This window comes from Megascapheus bottae, chromosome 2, assembly GCF_031878675.1.
Source record: "Megascapheus bottae isolate mThoBot1 chromosome 2, mThoBot2.hap1, whole genome shotgun sequence".
In the NCBI taxonomy this organism is placed as follows: Eukaryota; Metazoa; Chordata; class Mammalia; order Rodentia; family Geomyidae; genus Megascapheus; species Megascapheus bottae.
This window is the reverse complement of record NC_143510.1, coordinates 87,410,587-87,430,235: the sequence shown is the minus strand read 5'-3', so window position 1 is coordinate 87,430,235 and position 19,649 is coordinate 87,410,587.

Below are 19,649 nucleotides of genomic sequence, written 5' to 3'. Positions count from 1 at the left end.
GTGACCTCCTTTTTGAAACTCTGCACCTCCCTCTGAGTCCACCTCCCTATTTCCTGAGATGCCATCCTGTCGCCTTCATTGAGGTCATCGAAGAAATCCTGTCTTTGCTCTGTGCATAGAGTCCTTCTCCGCCTCACTTCCACCTCCACAGCCAGGGGAGGTGTTGGCCTCTTTAGGACCCATGTCTGCTACACACACATTTCTTTCCCCATATATTTCACTAGAACTTTCCCAGTCTTGGGATACAGGTTTGCAGATGCAATGTCTCAGCATCTTATAATTCTTATAAGTCCACAGAGTTCCAGATTCCTGCTTATCAACTCCAGCATCTTATGGTCTGTGGCTATTTCAGCCCTTTCAGACTTATTTCTCTGTCTCTCTGTTTCTTTGTTTCGAGACTGTCCTCCTGCCTCAGGGCTGGGATTGCAGGCATGTGCTACCTGTAACCTTTCAGGAATTTTGATAGGAGATGATTCTTCATCTCTTTACCATTTAAAAAAAAAGTATAATAGCTGACATTTTAAGATGTGCATGACAAATGTTTATTGATGGCCTATTTTGGGGCCAGCCAGTGTTTCAGTCTCCAAGTTGCACAGGAATGAACATAAACAGACTGAAGCAAGGCCATAATGGAGTATATGAAATGCGCCAGACAGTCTGCTGAATGTTATGTGGACCAGATTGCTGAATTCTTGTATCATCTCTCTCATATAAACAGTTTTTGTTATATAGAGGAACACAATGAGTGTTGGTTGGATGAAATAACTTGGTATCTGCTATCCTGATTTTCCTCTCACACGCGGTCTAGCTTTAGCAAATTTCTTATAATAACTCTTTGCATCAAGTTACATATCTTGAAAATAGGGATTATAATAGTTAATTCATGATGTCTCATGGAGGGAGAAGTGAGCTGTTACCTGGGAAGAAAGTAGAGAACAGTGGTATCATTAATAAGAGCTAGATATCATTATTCCACATTGCCAGGTTAACACATTTGCTTGTTTAAGCTTATGATCCATTGCACAGTGAGATTCTAAGGATCTGGGTTTTCATCATTTCAAAATCCTCATGTGGAAAATTGAGCTAGTGGTACTCTGTAGCTAAGTTGTAGAATCAGAGAGGATGTTTACGTAGACTTCTTATCAGCTTCTAAAGTACAAATACATGCTCAATACATTTCTAGCTGATTATTAGTATCATGCGTTTCTTAGTTTTGTTTTCTACTGATTAGCAGCATCCTAGCAATGACAAAAGCACTTGAACAACATCTTGTGCCTCAGATAGACATGAGTGGTTGGAAATGGCTCAGAAAGCCGTCTCCTGCATGCTGCTGGTAGGACCTGGGCTTGGCATGCCTCCCTCGGGGTGCTGAGCGGCAGCTCACCCTGGATTGCTTAATACCCAACAGGGAAAGCTCATCCCTGTTCACGGCTTGAAAACTAATATTTGGTTTGGGAAAAGTACTTTTTAATGATCTTTATCAGCTCTCAAGGATAACCCATTAGCAGGGGACAATTCACTTGGGGCTGAGGAAAGGAATATCTGCAGACATGCTCAAAGGTTATTAGTTCCCACTTGGCTCTGATTCAAAGCAAGGAGAGTTCCATGGCCAAGCTCCACAGAAGCCACCCCAGCAAGTGCCTGAAAGCCTTCTGCTCCTCTTCTTGCCCCTCTTCTCAGGAGTCTCAGGCCTTTCTGGGCCAGCACTGTAGTTACTTGCCAGCCAATCTTCCAGCCTCTTCCTGCATAGATTCGCTGGTCCTTCTAGCTAGGATGACTGCTTTTTGCCTCTAGAGACTACCAGCTCTACCTCTCCTGCCTTCTCTTTGTGACACCTCCCTGCTGGGAAGGACTTTTTGGTACAATAGGACATTCTGTCCCAGACCAAAGATTTGCTGTCCCTTCCTGCTTTTGCTCTTCCATCACACATTTCCTATCATCTGCATGACTACTGCTCAGGACAGAGTTGTCTCTGCGCTAATATAGAGGGGATCCATATTTTTTTTGCTAGTCCTGGTGCTTGAACTCAGGGCTGTCCTTGGGATTTCTCAAGGCTAGCACTCTACCACTTGAGCTACAGCACCACTTTTGGCTTTTCTATGTATAAGGTACAGAGGAATTGAGCCCAGGTCTTCGTGCATGCTAGGCAAGCACTCTATCACTAGGCCAAACTGCCAACCCTCACAGTACCCTTTCTATAGACATAGATGATTGCCACATCTTGCCATAGCTGCAAAGGAGTCAAGGAAGAGCTTGCTGAAAGGATTAGAAGAAAGGATTAGAATGGTGACTGAGCTGTAGCCATCAATTCTAATACAATGAATTGCAACCATTTAAAAGTATACACTAAAGCCTCCCATTTCTATATACTGCAATATATATTATTGTTTACAAAGATTGGAGCATACACACAGAAAGTCTACTTTCATCATCTGCTGTTAGAAAGACAAGAGTCTATTCTCCCTCATAGGTTGCTTATTTTGCTTCTAAACAGTTGAGATTTCTAACACACTCCCCAGGTCATCACCTTATAGCCTGGTGAGATGAGCATGTGTTATGTGTGGGATGGGAGAGATACATAGGGAAGGCAGGTGAACATTCACATCTCCTATGCATCAAGAATTCTGCTGATTATTTTCTCGGCATGGTTTCATTTCATTCTTATCTTAACTAGATGACACAGGTATGTTTTTAACCAGAATCTGGCTGGAGCAACAGAGTGAGTCAAGTCAGATGTCTAGGACTGATTTTAAGAAGCATGCATTCCTATAGACATGTCAGCAGGCTTCTTGCTCTGACTAATCCTGAGTGAGTGCCTACTTGTATTTTCTTGCACTTCTAACTACCCTCAGCCTCAAATGGTCCTTATCATCAGTATGAATGAGAAGATTAGTGAAGTCATAGCTTACCCAAAGTTATATTTGTGAAAACTGATGGGGCTCTGAATTAAAGCCAATTTATTTGGCTCTGGGTGACTTACCCTCCAACACTGGGTGATTTTGCTTTGAGTACAAGTGGGGCAGTTGCTATGGAAACTGGATTAGAGTCTCCTGTGGAGTCTGTTCAAAGACATGGACCAGATGGTTGACAAGATGTCTTTGAAAAACAAGACTCCACCTCACTGAGTACTCACCCACTAAACACCACCTGCTGACCACAGCTGCCTCACTTCCCATCTCTAGCTTACTGTTGGTCCTTCCCATGATCTAACTACTTTTTTTTATTCCTTCTCATTTGAGGCATTTGCTGTCCTTCCTGGTATAACACACTTGCAAGTCTTTCTTTTTTTAATATTTTTATTGTAATTAATAAAAGGGTTACATGATATTTGCCAGATAGAAGGTGCATTAATTCACATACATTGATACCCTTTCACATGTCTTGGTACCCATTACCCTCCCCCCCACCCCCCACCCATCTTGGTTTTCCCCCTTCCCTATCAAATTTCAAATAACCAATACAAATAAATTCAATATATCAGATAACAAAGTGAGATACTGTAACAATATGAGATACCCAAGGGACAGCAAAGGAGATGAGATATAACATAGTACATTAAGGACAACAATCATTCGTTATATAGCTTTTGCTTCAATTTTTTTTTTTGCCAGTCCTGGGCTTGAGCTCAGGGCCTGAGCACGGTCCTTGGACTTTCTCAAGGCTAGAGCTCTACCACTTGAGCCTCAGCACCACTTCCAGCTTTTTTTTTTCTATATGTGGTACTGAGGAATCGAACCCGGGTCTTCATGCATGCTAGGCAAGCACTTTAACCACTAGGCCAAACTCCCGGCCCCTTGCAAGTCTTTCTTAAACAATTCTAAATCTCATTTCTAGGTCATTAGTTAAAATAGAAATAGTTAAACATCTATTATTTCCCTGATGTCACTCAATAAGAGACTATTTTCTGACTGGATTCCTTATACCTCCACTTAGATTTTTTACATGGTAGATATTGAGGAAACTGACTAGAAGAGTTCTTTCTTATATCTAAGCGAATTTTCACTTGGTGCCTGTGCTCTAGTTAATCTGAAGAATCTGATATGCCTTTGAATAACTCATCATTCAACAAAATGAATAAGACAGAGCTAAAAATGTGTCAGTGAGAGGCCAGAAGATTGGGGAGGTGCAGACAAATGGAGAAATTAAGGGTAGGCAAATACAGTCATAATATTCAATGTACATGTGAAAATGAAACTAGGTAACTTAAAGGGATACATGAGTTTGGGAGCTATGAGGAGAATGATGTTATTCTATAATCAAACTTCTACAGTATACCTCTGTTAGGAAATAGACCTCTGCCTTATCCTATAAGGCTCACCATTTCCAATTTAAACCCTCCCTTACACTGGAGTAGGTGTCATGATTGAAGGAAAGAATATAGAGTTGGAGGATGTTAAGTGTATTGGAGGACTCATATTAAAGCAGGGAGACTCTTGATTTCAGTATTTCTACATAGCATGCATCATAACAATGTTCCAAGAACTCTTCTAAGAGCTTTATATGAATTGATTGTGTCCTCAAAGAAATTCTAAGACCTAGGCATGGTAATTATGCCAGCTGTACTGGTGGGGATATCTAAGACCCAGAGAAGGCAGCAGTCTGGCTTGAGAAACTGTTCTCTTAAATATAGTGTTTCATATTCTCCACATGGAATTGTTGAATACAGGTTATGACAACAAAAAGCAAAATATATTTGCTTCTGAATGCAATATGGTATAATTCCAAGTTCCCACCAAGACTGAATTTAACGATGGAATGAAGATGAATGTCCTCATTAGTATTAGGACAGAAGAGGAATCTTAGGAAATGGGTCTGGGTTTTTCTACCCACCTAGTAAAAGGAACAGAAGCTTCTAGCCTGCTAAAGGCAGGACCCTGTCGCTGTTCTCTCTACATAAAGCACAGGTCCAGAATTGCTTTCCCTTCTCTGACACAGGGGTTAGAAAAATAACCCATGAATTCTATTTCCAGATGAAATTGATTACTGGAGAAAAATTCTAGGAATAGAGTTCATATAAACTCTGAATAAAGTACAAAAAAAGACAAAATCCCTAGAGGCTCTAAGTGATGGGTACTATAGCCTAGAAGGAAAATTATTCTTTTCCTTAGAATAAGCTAACAACTTCTGGTGGTCTAAAATTTAGGTGTGTAGCAGGTAATACACCCAGAGAACAGTAGACTACGATTTTTCTTAGAATTAAAATGAATCAGAAACCTATAAAGACAATATTGTAATAAGTGAATTAGGAAAAATAAGATAATGATCCTGTCTCCAAAAAGCAAAGTCAGAATGTTTTCTTATCTCTAGACAAGGCAGATGGAAGCATCCTCATGAACATCTACTCATAAATCCATCTGCACATGTGTTTTGGTCCAGAATTCACATGTGATGTATAATCCAAACACAATTCCAAATTTAAAAAATGTAGTTGGAAGTATTTTAGGTGTATAGTAGTACAAAACATAAATAAAATTCTCTTTTGTGGAATGTACTTTTTTTTTGACCAGTCATGGGGCTTAAACTCAGGGCATGGGCACTGTCCATGAGCCATTTTGCTCAAGGCTAGCACTCTACCACTTTGAGCCACAGTGCCACTTCCAGTTTTCTGGGGATTAATTGGAGATATAAGTCTTATGGACTTGCCTTCTTGGGCTGGCTTTGAGCTGTGATCTTCAGATCTCAGCATCCTGAGTAGCTAGTAAAAATAATAGTACAATATTATCTATGCTACCAGTAACAAACATCACAATGTCTAGGATCCAGTCACTGTGATTAAGCTAAAAAACAAGGGCTGGGAATGTGACCTAGTGGTAGAGTGCTTGCCTCTAGGAAGCCATGGACTTGATTCCTCAGTACCACATAAACAGAAAAAGCCAGAAGTGGCTTTGTGGCTCAAGTGGTAGAGCGCTAGCCTTAAACAAAAGAAACACAGGGACAGTGCCCAAGCTCTGAGTTCACGCCCCAGGACTGGCAAGAAAGAGAGAGAGAGAGAGAGAGAGAGAGAGAGAGAGAGAGAGAGAGAGAGAGAGAGAGAGAGAGAGAGAGAGAGAGAGAGAGGGAGGGAGGGAGGGAGGGAGGGAGGGAGGGAGGGAGGGAGGGAGGGAAAGAGAAAAAAGAAAACAACACCAACAAGAAATGCAAAAATCAGACTCTTGCTTTTTGTTTTTTATTTGCCAGTCCTGGGGCATGAACTCAGAGCCTGAGCATTGACCTTGGGCTTTCTCAAGGACAGAGCTTTACCACTTGACCCATAGCAGCACTTCCGGCTTTTTCTGTGTATATGGTACTAAAGAATTGAACCTAGGTCTTTGTGCATGCTAGGCAACCATTCTACTACTAGGCCAAACTCCTGGCCCTTAGACTCTTGTTTTTAATCAGAGCTTCATGTTTCTAAGCATGCACTCTATCACTGAGCTTTATGCCCAGTCCTAGAAATGGACTTTAAAAAAAAAATGGTTGATGTTGAAATTAACACATACAAAATGAAAAGTATGCTTAAATAATGTATTTAAAGAAATAAAATAGGTGTATCCAAAAGCCCTCCACTACACTCTCTTCCCAAAACTATGAAAATTGGTGAGGATGATTTGATAATCAAATGGAAATTTTAGAAATAATAAATTAAAAATTACACCTTGTGTATAAAATAAATGGCAGGTTATGAAGAAATGCAAGAGTCCTGCTGAGGTGATAATCAAGAAAGACAGAATAAGAAAAATGGAGAAAAAAATTATTTCAGTAGTCATAGAAACTGGAATAAGAAGAGATACTATGGTTTGGATACAAGCCCCAAAGACTTATAAGTCTCGGTTCCTTGATACCAAAGCCATTGGTATTTAGAGGTGGCACTCTGGAGAAGTTACTGGAATATGAAGATTCTGTTGTCTTTAATGGATTGATCCACTAGATTCAAAATGTGATGTCATTATTGGGAAAATGACAGACATATTAGGAGGTGGGTCTAACTGGAGGAAATAGGTCACAGGGTAAGTCTTTCAGTGAGCTATTTTGTCCCCTCTGCTTTCTTCTGTCAGGCTCACTCTCTCTTGAATTCTAGGAGCTCTGTTCCAAGACACTCCTCCAAAGGATGTTCCATCTTACCACATACCTTCCACAAACTGAAACATCTGAAATCAAACTAAATAGTCCCTCCTTTTAAACTCTAGCCTTAGGTATCTGTTAATGAAAACAACTATTACAATGGTCTAAGAAACAACTGATTCAGGGTCAAAAAGATCAAGGGGATTTTCTAGTCTCAAATTTTTTCAAAGCCACTGAAAGGAACTTTTCCACAGATAGACTGAATTCCTAAAACAAAAGAACACATTAGTGTCAAAGGGATTACAGACTGACAGCTGACTTTTCATCTGAAAAAACTGGAAGCAGGAAGACAATGGAATGATATCTTTAAAATAAAGCAATTGTCAATCTAGATAATGTGAGTGCAGAGAATAGGATGAAATAAATGCATTTACAAGCAAATTTTTAAAAATAACATTCAGTACCAAGTGATCTCCATAAAGTATGTACTTCAAACAGAAAAAAACAAATTTCACAAAAGAAATTAGGGAAAAGAAAAAATGACAAAGCAAAAGTTATAAAGGTAAATTAGGGTGACTCTAAACAATCTTGTAATGTAAAAATAATTAAAATCATGTCTTATGTATGAGATTTTAAGAAAGAATTGTAAATAGATATCTTTTTTATTTATTTGCAAGTCAGCCACATGAAAAAAACATTTTATGGTCTCTTTGTTGTTCAAGAAATTAAATGAGATTTGTTTGAAGTCACATTGCATCTTTAAAATTCCAGGGCAATTACTAACAGAAAAGAAATATCAACACTAGAAAATAACCAGTGTTTTATGTGTATATAGAGATATATGTAGATATTTATGCATTTATATTTTGTGTATATATGTATATCTATGTATATAACAAAAAATCATATACAAAAAGAAAAACTTGAAAAGACAGAATCTAAAAACAAGCAAAAGAAAAAATCCACATAAACTTTTTTGCTTGGAGAAGGTGCAAGTGAACTTGCTGAAAACAGAGCTGATTTGGTGTGCTAACTTTGTGCCAGATGGTATGGAGTCCAGACTAACATTGTCCCTGTGTTTCAGGAGCCCCAAATGGGACATGTGTGCAAAAGTTGATTGAGAACAGGTAAATTTTGTAAGATGCACACAAATGCCATGTTTCTCAGTAAATTGTCCCCATACAGAATTTACAAAGGAAAACAAGTCCTACTGCAGGTGAACTGGTAATAAAATCTTCACAAATTACCCGATGAATTAATATCATCTAGGGCTGTCAACATACCAAATGTCAGCCACACTCCAAGAAATGTGAATAATAAAAATTTAATAGCACTATTTTGTAGAGGTGGTAGCTAAGTTCAATGAAATTTAGCTGCTTTTCTAGCTTTCAATATCTTACATTTGATCTAGAATTCTGACAGGTTTGGTGTTTAGGACTTTTTGGTGATGGGTTTTCCAACTTAAGTATGTGTAAAATCTTCAAAGAGCCAAAGGAAGAGAGGTAATAACATTATGTTATTAACAGATTAGAGGAAGAGTCAACATGATCCATAAAAAAGAAAAATACAGGACTAAAATATAATAAAACCCCAGGACATAATTTAAACAGTAAGTCTGTAACTAAACATTGTTCCAACACTTCTTAATTACTCTTCATTGGACAAATTGTTTCATTTCTGAGATGTGTTTTGCATGTATAAGATGGTTCCTTAATATCTTTTTCATACAATTATTGTGGAAGTGGCATGGAATTTAGTATATCACTGATCTTAACCTTGTTCTTCTTCCACAGTTCTGATTAGTGTTTTTCATTGTATTTTGTCTTGACTTTTCAGATATTGGACAATAAATCCTATATAAGTAAGATCTAATAGAAAATTTACATATTAAGCTGGGCGCAGTGGCTTACCTCTGTAATCCTAGCTACTGAGCAGGATGAGATCTGAGGATCACGGTTCAAAGCCATCCATCCTGGGCACTAAAGTCTATGAGACTCTTATTTCCAATTAACCACCAGAAAACTGGAAGTGATGCTGTGGCTCAGGGGTAAGGCGGTAGCCTTGAGCTGAAGAGCTCAGGGACAATGCCCAGGCACAGAGTTCAAATCCCATGACTGACAAAAAAAAAAAGAAAGAAAAACAGAAAAAGAAAAAATAAAATTTACATATAGAAAGTTTTAATGAAATTTTATACATTATAAGTAACATGGGTACCAAGACATGTGAAAGGGTATCAATGTATGTGAATTAATGCACCTTCTATCTGGCAAATATCATGTAACCCTTTCATTAATTACAATAAAAATATATTTAAAAAGTAAGTAACATAAACATGCATAAGTAAGCAAATATATATCTATATCTATAGATACATATTTGAAAAATGAAATAAACATAAAATGAAGGAAAAACACATCAGAGCTGATGTTAAATATCCAAACACACTGAAAAGAAAACTCTAAACAAATTACTTCAAGTTTGGAATTATGGTTACTGGAATTCAGCTACATCTATTGATTTATCTGTAGAAGTGGTGAGCATTTTCTGTTGAAAACTAAGAAGTAAATGTTTTTAGCCTCTGAAGTTTCTATGGTCTTCCCTCCCTTGAAACTTTTCAACCTTGCTATTGTATTGCAAAAGCAGCCAAAGAGAAAATGTAAATAAAGCATGGCTGGTTTGCAATAAAACCTTATTTATGAAAACCAATAGCATGCTGGATTTGGCCCTAAGCTTCAGCTTGCCAATTTCTGAGGTAGGTATATTTTCTCTATGACTTCTGCCCTTTAGTTTTAATGTCAGTGCACATATCAGCCCCCACGACTAAAACAGTATTTTCTTCTGCTTAGCAACCCCAGGAATAGGCTGGGTACAGGAGAGGAACTCTATAAATATTTGTTGTCACAATTGAATACTTAAAAGTAGGGTGTCCAATTAAATATCGACTGATCTAAGTATTTGACTTGATGAATAGAATTTGACCATTGGGGGACTTCTGAAGTGAAGCCAGATATGATGCTGAAGGTCTGTACTTACTGATTCCACAGGAGGCAGAATCAGGAGGATCATAAGCCCGAGGCCAGCCAACCAAAGGGAACAAGGACCTTACCTCAAAAACAAAGCCTGAGCCAAAGGATTGAGGTTATAGTTCAACTGGTAGAGAGCTGTACTAACATTCATCAGACTCTGAGTTCAATACACAACCTTTTTTTTTTTTTTTTTTTTTTGCCAGTCCTGGGCTTTGAGCTCAGGGCCTGAGCACTGTTCTTGGGTTTTCTCAAGACTAAAGCTTTACCACTTGAGCCTCAGCACCACTTCTGGCTTTTTTCTATGTATGTGGTACAGAGGAATCAAACCCAGGTCTTTGTGCATGCTAGGCAATCACTCTACCACTAGGCCAAACTCCCGGCCCCTCAATACCCAATCTTGCACATAAATAAATAAATAAATAAATAATCTTGTAACTTCTTTCTCTTGGTACCACTGACTGTTTGCCTTGAAAAGCTACAGAAGTCAATGTTCTGCAAGACAGAATACCTGAGACTGGAAAGGGAGACTAACCAGGCTGAGATTTGCCTTCTATGCATCTTTATTTGGAGCCCAGTCCAGCCACCAGCTGACAACTCGGAGTGCCTCTAACTGATGCCATTTGAGGAAGAACTAGCTGGCTGAACCCTGTTTGAATTCCTGACCAAGGGCATCGTGGTGTTTATTTTAGGCTACTATATTCTGGGGCAGTATGTAATTCAGCCCAAAATTATTCAAGTATTTGGAGCTACTATTTGGATCTCTGGGTACCACTACCTTGGAGTGCTCTCCCTCTCTCCCTCTCTCTCTCTCTCCCTCTCTCCCTCTCCCCCTCTCCCCCTCTCCCCCTCTCCACCTCCCCGCCCCTCTCTGTGGTTCTTAGGACAATTTGGTCCTGCCAGTGTCTTTCACAAAGAACTCTCCTGGCTCCCATCTGCTTTTGAAATTCCATTTTCAAATCCTGCTACCTCCAGTGGCGATTCTGGAATCCCTTTGGGCTGTGGCCAACACTTCCCTCTGTGTGTACCAAGAGCATGTATTTCCTATGCCATTCTAGGTATTTCCTATACCAGTCTAGAAACGTTGACCTGCAGATGGGCATCAGGATGACAGGGCTCCCATAACTTCTGCATTCCCGTGGCAAAGGGATCTCGACACAAGTGGACAAATTGTAGGTGTGAGCTCCTGAGAGGGGAGAAGGAGCCTGTTTCTGTGACATGTATGGGTCCTTGCAGATTTCCAAGGGGAAATTAATTAATTTGGACTTGATGAACAAGATGAAGCCTAAGTGCAAAGTAGAGAAGGGAGGGAGCCCTGTGGATCTTGAGCTCCTCATCTCTGGGGAATGAATATCTGGTATGACCTCTCCAACTAGGGCCCAGACCCTCAGTCCCAGCTCACTTGTTGCCAGGCAACTGGAACAGAGCTCCAGGTACTTCTTGCCTGCCTAGGAAGACATGCCCTGTTCCCTTTCAGGTACACTAAATCTTTATCATTTCTTTTTCTCTTTTTTTCTTTCCTGTTGCCTAACACTACAGTAGACTGTTACCTTTATTCTGCCAGGTTCCATTCCCCCCTTCCCTCCAGCCTTGTGAAGCCCCATCTCCACTCTCACCTTTTGCTCAACAGAGAACAAACATATTCTATACCTCTTCCACACTGTCAAGGATTTTTTCTCTCTCTCTCACATTCTGCATCCTTGAACAGTCCATGAACCCACAGCAGATGTGGTTTTTTAGTTCTTTTATTCTCCTTTTTCGGAGGCCTTGTAATCGGCTGTGTTTTAATTAGAAACTCCCTTAGGAAACTTCAGCTTCCTTCCACACTTGGGAGTTCACAGAATCTCTCTTTATGCACCAGGCTGATTAGATTTCTTAATTCCTGAAAATTTGCCGTCTTGTGGCATAATACCCTTGTAGCGATGAGGTTTCTTTCTTTCCCTTGCCCCTTCTTACAGCAGTAAACCCAGGCAGCAGTCACTTCTAGAGCATCATCTCCCTGCCTTGGAGAATATCTGGATGAATAGCTCTGTTGAAGCTGAGAGGTGACTTTGTATGGCTTAGATAGTTCTCTCCTGGATAGTAGGTTGACAATGGCTGGCCACTGGGTTGGATCTAATTTGTTCTTGGTGGTTACGATGGGACTCAGTCATAGTGGACTGGTTATAGCTTCTTATTCATTCAGTCAGTTACTGCATGGAGTGTGTGTGTGTGTGTGTGTGTGTGTGTGTGTGTGTGTGTGTGCAATGGAAACTCAGATACTGATGGTTTTCAGTTGCATGGGCATGATGATAAACAAGGAAGACCAGTAAGTGAAGATAATTAGCTACCTCAGTGTGGATGTTTACAACTAAGTAGGCCAAACAGACAAGTTTTTAAATCTTTGGAGAATACAGTGATAGGGCAAGAATGCATTAAAATTGGCTAAGCACAAAACTCCAATTACAGATTTGTACCAGATTATCAGTTACCAGAGATTACAATGCCCATCATTTAATCAAACATGCATGTATCAGATATTGATGGGCATAACATTGGGGTTTTTTAGTCATAGGATTTGAACTCTGCGTTTGAGTACTGTCTTGGAGCTCTTCAGCTTAAGGCAAGCACTCTACCATTTGAGCCACAGTGCTACTTCCAGTTTTCTGGTGGTTAATTGGAGACAAGGGTCTCGTGGTCTTTCCCTGCCCAAGCTGTCTTCGAACCGCAATCCTCAGGTCTCAGCTTCCTGAGTAGGCAGGCAGGCAGGCCGGCAGATGACAGAGTGAGTGAGCTAGGCAGCTAGATAAGAGAATGGGGAAGCATAGATGTACCTCCCAATTCCCATTGGATAGGTGGTAAAACCCAATGATTCAAAAAACATTAAAAGGCAGGACACATTCAAAGCTAATAGGAAAGGTCTATGTAGGGCAGAAAAGAGACAGAAGAGCTTTTTATCAGATTAAGAAAAATCAGAATCCACTCTATAACCTAGGTGGGAACTATTGCCACAATAGTCAGGACAAGATAAAAACAGAGGGGAAACAGGTGAAGAAGGACCCCAAGCCTTTCTCAAGACTTTCCCAAATCTTTCTGAAATCTTTCCTTAACTCACTCTCCTATCGTGGCCTTCTGATTTTCCTTACATGCTACAGGATACTAGAAACCAGTAAATGCTAGGAAAGAATGACAGCATGGGAAAAGAGAGGTGGAGCATGAAGAAAAGGGGTTCCTGAAAAAAAATGAGTGCTGACCTGAAGCCTTTATTGGCAGAGGGATGGATGGTAGGCCAGGATCCCTAGCAGGCAGCCAGCACCACGAGTTAGGGGAGAAAGCCCTGTTATCCCGAATGATTAGAACCCCCAGCAGGGAAACTCCATTGAAGAGGCATTGTTTTAAAATGAGGATGTGTTCACTTTAAAGATTTTTGCTTCAACTTAAAACATACTACTACGTATTTGTTTACAATTGCTGAACCTACAAGTTCCACATACAACGCTAGATTTCAGCCCTATAATCAACTATTTTTAAAATGAGATGAGGAGGAAGAGACACAGGTGAAGAAATTCCAGAGAACAATCTTTCTCCATTTTTGCTACTTTTCCCAGCAGCAGGCATCTGGCTGAACATGGAGCAGCAATTATTTTTTAAAGGTGCTGGGGAATAGAACCAGGGTTCTTCCCTGTTGAGCTACAACCTTAACCCCGAACAGAATTTTAAAATAACTTAGCTTTCTGTGTTTTTTTGTTCTAACTAACTCAGTTTTTTTATGACAACACTGCTCTACTTCTTTTTACATGCACATTTTATTAACTTATATAATATCTAATTAGGTTAAAGTAACAGAGTACAGGCTGGCTTTGCACTGGAACTTTTTACCACTGACCCAGAAATAACTGCTGAGACCCAAAGTAAATGGCAAAGGAGACTCTGGTTACCCACATTCCCAAGGGAATTACAAACACTGGAAGACCACACACACACACACACACACACCCCATTCGCGGTACAGAAGGAGATTTACCCTATCCTGGTTCCCCATTCAATAGAAGCCACTGGATGATGGGGAAGATCTGAAATTCCAGAAATTCTGCAGGAGGTCCTCAGAAGTGTGAGTGTGTATGTCTCGTCCCTCCCTTCCACTGTGGAAAGAAAATAATCCTTCTCCACTCCAGCTCAGGAATGGAGGACTCCAGACCCTCACTAGCAGACCCTAAAGGCATCAGGCAAAAACTAGAACTCAGCACTCTTATCTTTGGTTAAATGAAAGATCTGCATCCTACTTTCTGACTTGCCCCTGTTCTGTGCTTATTTGAGCAAGGGAACAAGAACACTGAGAGGAATGCCTAAGCCAAGAAAAAGGCTGCACCCCCACAAATGTGGGGAGAATGAAGAGGCACTTGGGGACCCTGCGGAAGGGAGCTACTTTCAACTTCAGAATTGGGTTGCAGGCCACAAGCTGAGATCAGGAGCCACATCACAGCCCCACAGAGTGGAGATGTCCCATTTAAGGACCCAACATGTGGTCCTGGAAAACCAGTGAGAAGGGTCTGCCATGCCAAGACCCTCTGGGAACCAGTGATGGACTCAGCTGTCCTGGAATGGGACACATTTCTCCCTTTTGCTAATTTGTATCTTGGGAATTAGGAAAAAGAGATGCTGCTAATCAATGTGGAAAGGAAAGGGCATACTTTCAGGAAATGTCTATATGTGCATCAATATATTGGCACCCATATTTGGGTTTAAAAGCATAAAAATCATACAATGGCAAATATTTGCACAGAACCTGCGAAGTAATAGCTGTCTGGAAGAATGTTAGGGCACTGTAATAAAGAAAAGTGGGGGATCAGGCAGAGAAGCTCAATTTTTATAAATTGCAACTTGAGGCCAGCTTGAGGAAAACATTCTTGAGACTTGCATCTTAAGCAATAAGCTGGATATGGTAGGACACATCTATTATTCTAGGCAAGAGACATAAGGAGGAGAGTCATACATGGTCCAGGCAAACCTGGATGAGAAAAAAAATAATAATAAAAAACCAACCACGAGGCACTATTCAAAAAGTAGCTAAAGAGGACTGGAGGCAAGGCTCAAGAAATAGTGTTGACCTAACAAAAGTGAGGCTCTGAAACTTCAATACAATTGTGAAAAGATAAAGAAAAGTAGAAAGAGGAGGGGAGGGTAAGGGATAAGAGGGGAGGGGAGGAGAGGATAAACAACTTCCTGCTTTGGAAAAAAAAAACGAACATGTCTTCTCCAATTGAGACATTATTACACTACCATTAATCAAACACATATGACAGGTTGGAAGAAGCTCTATGCATTTCATTTTTTAGCCTACATAATACTTGCAGAGGTAGATACTATTAACGCTAACTTAGAGGAAACTGAGGCCTGGAACACTTAGAAAAGTTTGATCCAGCACTACAATCAGTAAATTGGAAGAGGTGGCACTTACTAAGATGCATCCTATACACAAATGGATATGCTGAGTTGAAACTTCTGTGTACAGCTATTGAAAATAATTTTTAAATGGTATAAAAATCATATGTTGACTTGTTTATTTGAAATAGAGAAGGGAAGGGGAAAACCAAGATGACTGGGAGGGGTTGAGGGAAGGGAAAGTGGGAGAAAAACACAGGAAAGGATATCAATGTTCAAGAAGTGATGTACCTACTACCTGACAAATGCAACTCTATACATCACCCCAATAATAAAATGCAATAAAAAATGACACAAAAATCAGTAAGCAGAGTTAGGGAAAGTGTAAGGCGGGCATGCCTTATCTCAGAGTATCTGATCTCTGGCTTTTTTCTCTTACTAATTGTTCCATTTGAAAATCTACCAAGGTACTAAGTAAATTTCTGAGGATCTGTGGTTTGGTGCTTATTTACTTCCTATATACATCAGGTATATAGGTATATAGAGGCCATCAGGGAGGTAATTTCAAAGACACAGAACTGTGTGAGACCTTGAAGTGAGGCAGAGGAAGAAAAAAGTAACAGACTAAATTAGAAATAGATAACTTTCTAAACCTTCAACAAAATATCAGAGGTAAAAAGATTAGAGTCATATATCTAAAATGATTGAGAGTCAATGTTCCATGTGGTCAGGACATAAGGAATAATTTTCTGCCACGAGAATGATTTACTTTTAATTAGGGAAAAAAACAATCTACTCAGATGGGTGGGTGTGTAGCTCATTGGTAGACAGCTTGCCTAACATGCACAAGGCCTTGGGTTTGATGCTCAATGCCGTGAGAAAAATCTGTTTAAAAGAATTCTGGAAGTTTTGGGTGAGAAAAGTTAAAAATAACCCCTGATATATTTGAATTAAGATGATAAGGTGGAAAAGGCTGTAAAAATCATGTCAGGTTTCTGTGAATGCAGTTTTGGGTTTGTTTTTTTTTTTTTTAAGAAAAACTGAAGCAGTGGAGTTAATAGCAAATTCTCTGCATGAACAGAAGTTAATATTTTTATGCCCTCTGGCAGTCAGAGGCCAGAAGCCTTTGGTGCATATATATAGATATATATAGATATATCTATATATATATTAACGAACTGGACATGGGTACAAATAGCAAGGTTAAAAAACTTGCTGATTTAGCCAAGTCCTTAGGATCAGCAGAAATGAAGCAAGAACAAGTTCAGAATTCTTCCTGGAAGACAGGGAAGTGGTGGCATCCTCTTAGAAGGGAAAGTGGACAATGAATGGAGGGGAAGAAAAGGAAATTAATTCTTCCTCTGTAATAGTGTAGGACCCTGGACAGTTCTAGTGAGTGAGGCCTCTCTTCTAGTTTTGAACTCACATCCTAGCAAAACCAACTCATATGAGATAAAGTCCCCTGAGCGAGTGTGTGTGTGTGTGTGTGTAAAATAGAATGTTTATGTGTTTTTATTTTAAACAAAAAGGTAGAGGAAGTGAGGATTCTTTGGATTTCTTAGTCTCTCCCCCTTTCTCACTCAAAGACAGGCAGCTCTGTCAATAGTTTGGATGATAGCCTAAATCTCCAGTACTGCGGGCTGTGAAAGCCAAGCGCTGATCAATGTCCTAGGTCAAGCAGAATAGTTAGATAGTGAGAGACAGAGACACACAGAGAGAGGGGGTGGGGGGAGGGAGAAACAGACAGTGGGATAGTGGGATAGTGAAACAGAGATAGAATTCTCTATTTCTCTATTCTTTATTTTGTTCAAGCCCTTGATAGATTTAATAGTGCTCAAAAATATTGGCGATCTTCTTTACCCATTCTACCAATTCAAATTCCAGTCTCTTTCAGGAACACCTCAAGACACACCAGAGAGATTATTAGCCAGCTATCTGGGTTTTCCTTAGTCTAGTCATGTTGACACCCCAAAATATCTATCACACCACCTGAAATCCCTTTATCCCATGGAATCAAAGAAAATTGCTCTCATCATAATCAGAACCTTTTGTTTTTCTATCACTCAGCAAAGCCACTTCATCATTTACAGTCTCCTTTGATTCTCAATATCTTCTCATCAGATAAGCAGAGAAAGAGCAGAAATTGTCGTAAAACTATTCTGCTGTGATTATTTCACATCAGAAGGTAAAGAAAGAGTGAGTTTATATTTGAGACATGCTTATATTTGAGTCGTGGACTAGAAATTGTGTTTTAAAAAAGCCAAAGTGATCTTGGAATTATTAGCAATTGCACAACTATTTGTAATTCTGTGATTGCTCCATGTTGTGCTAAGAAAAATAATGGAGTTGAGTCATTAAGAAATATCTTCCTTGGGCTTGGAGTTTAGACTAGTGGTAAAGTGCTTGCCTAGCATGCCAAAGTCCTGGGTTTGATTCCTTGGTACCACATACATAGAAAAAAGGCAGAAATGGTGCTGTGGCTCAAATGGTAGAGCTCTAGTCTTGAGAAAGCCCAAGGAGAGTGCTCAGGCCCTGAGCTCAAGGCCCAGGACTGGCAAAACACAAAAAGAAAGAAAGAAATACCTTCCTTGATGCTAAGCAAATTGGTCTTCAGGATACAGAAACAGAGGTTTTTCTTTTCTTTTTTGTGGTTGTTGTTCTTAATGTACTGGGCAAAGTAATCTCTTTTTTTCATCTTTTTTTTTCTTTTCTCCCCCTATAGTTTATTCCCTGCCATCACTGTACATGATTTATACAGTGATATACAGATATACAGATATACAGATATCTGATATATCGTATAAATGTTTATCTGAATTAGGGAGGGAAAGGGAACTACAAAATGGTGAGACAAAGGACAAAGGGAGAGCCATTGTAATAGCGACTGCCACAGACAATATGTTGGAAATGAACCTGACAACTTGATGGGAGGGTGGGATTTGGGGGATGGGGAGGAAAGCAGGAGAAAATTGTGGGAGAGGATAACAATGTTCAAGAGGAAATGTACTCAAGATGACATGTATGGAACTGTAACCCCTGTAACCCCCGATGATAAAATTTATAAATAAAATGGAACATCTTCCTCAGTAATGGGACCACCCAAGATTATCTGACCCCTAATATGACTCTGAGAAGGAAAGAGCATCACTCCTGTTGCTTTCCTAGCCCAAATGCACAATTTGAATATAATCATGAGACAATATCAGAACAAACTCAAGTGAACAGTATTTTACACACTTCTGGCCCGTCTTTGAAAATTATCACATAGTCATGAGCAACCAGGAGTAAGAAAGCACTGAAAATTAAAACAAAATTTTTTAAATGTAGAAACAATTCAGAGTATCACAACATTCTAAAAGACTCTAGACCCAAAACAATCTTTTTTTTCTTGGCCATAAAGTACATTATTGGGATGATTAATGAGATTTTGATAAGGTCTATAGGTTAGTTAACATCATTAAATGCATGTTAATTTATCGATTTTGATCACTGTGGTTTGGTTATTAAGAGAATGCCTTTGTTTTAAGAAAATACATACAAAAATATTTGGAACAAAAAGGTATCAAATCTGTAAATTGTTCTCCAGTGATTCAGAAATAGATGAAAGATAGACAGAAAGATGATAAAAATAAAAGATATAGAATATACCAGGTACTGGTGGCCTACAACTGTAATCCTTGCTACTCAGGAAGCTGAGGATTATGGTTCAAAGCCAGTGTGTGCCAAGACGTTCATAAGACACATCTCCAATTAACCACAAAAAAAAAACAATAAACAAAAAAAAAATCCAGAAGTGGAGCTGTATAGTTCAAGTGGTACAGTGCTAGTCTTGAGCTAGCTCCAAAGCTCCGGGACAGTTCCCAGGCCCTGAATTCAAGCCTCAGTACCATCACACAGACAAAAAGACACAAAACAGTAGAAAAAGCTACTATGCAAATATAGACACAGAGACAGAAATGTAGGTGTGGATATGAAATGATAAATCCTATTAAATGGAAAATTATTACGCATATAATGGCAAATTATTTCTTTGTGCGATTCCTACAAGTTTGTGTCCATTTTATACTGCTTCAAAATAAACAAATGTAAAGCACTAATAAGCCCTCAACTTTGTGAAAGCAAATACAGAATAGAAGGAATCTTGTTCTGACATAAGCTACTGGATGACCATGCCTGACCTGAGTATGGCATCATGGAGCTGCTTCTGGAATTTTCTCCTTTCAC